Source organism: Gnatocerus cornutus, chromosome 6 (assembly GCF_029298725.1).
Source record: "Gnatocerus cornutus isolate USDA-ARS CGAHR chromosome 6, icGnaCorn1.1, whole genome shotgun sequence".
In the NCBI taxonomy this organism is placed as follows: domain Eukaryota; kingdom Metazoa; phylum Arthropoda; class Insecta; order Coleoptera; family Tenebrionidae; genus Gnatocerus; species Gnatocerus cornutus.
Genome location: NC_142238.1, coordinates 17,833,208 through 17,834,022, shown reverse-complemented (window position 1 = coordinate 17,834,022; position 815 = coordinate 17,833,208).

Below are 815 nucleotides of genomic sequence, written 5' to 3'. Positions count from 1 at the left end.
TGATAAAGTAACTCGAATTTTAGAGAATTTTTGGAATGATAACTGATAAGATTGGAGATAATTTATCAATAACTTTTATTTTTCAATATAACAAAATTGATATGACTTTTAAACAATTCGCTACCGTCTCAGCTGTAGTTTGTGCAAACAATTCCGGTTATCTAGTCTAATAACACATTTTTCATGACTCATTAAAGGTGTTTTATAATTATAAAATATTTTTCTCTAAGTTAAGGACTTTTATTGTTATTGTGTCGACTTTCAATTTTGTTTGTTTAATGCCAATAGTCTGTGTAGTAAACACAATGTGTCAATATGCAAATGGTTTGGTTATTCCCATGTTGCATTTTCAAGCATTTTTAAGGTTTTTTGGAATTTCCAGAAGGCCGAAGTCTTTTTCAACGCTTATTTAGAACAAATATCAATATTGGTACATCTGAATACCTAAAGAAGTTTTCCCGTTTGGCATTGGAATGCTAAAAAACATAAATTATTACGTGCTATTAAGTTATTGTTATTATGTTATTGTATGTAAAAGCTTCTGTCTAGAACTCAAATTGTGTTGGTTCGATTATCTCATTAATTAATTATCTTCTTTATTATTGTTTTCCTGGAATTTTTACTAACAAAAATATAATTAAACTGATTGGTGATAAACCCTGATACATAGAATTGGATGTTCATGGATTTCTGAACATACCTAATGAACATGATACCTTTAATTTTTTTTCCTGTATTTGTTGGATTAAATGTATCAGTACTGACCCAAAAAGTACTTTTTCTACAAACGCTCAAAAAAGTTCATCACTATCTAT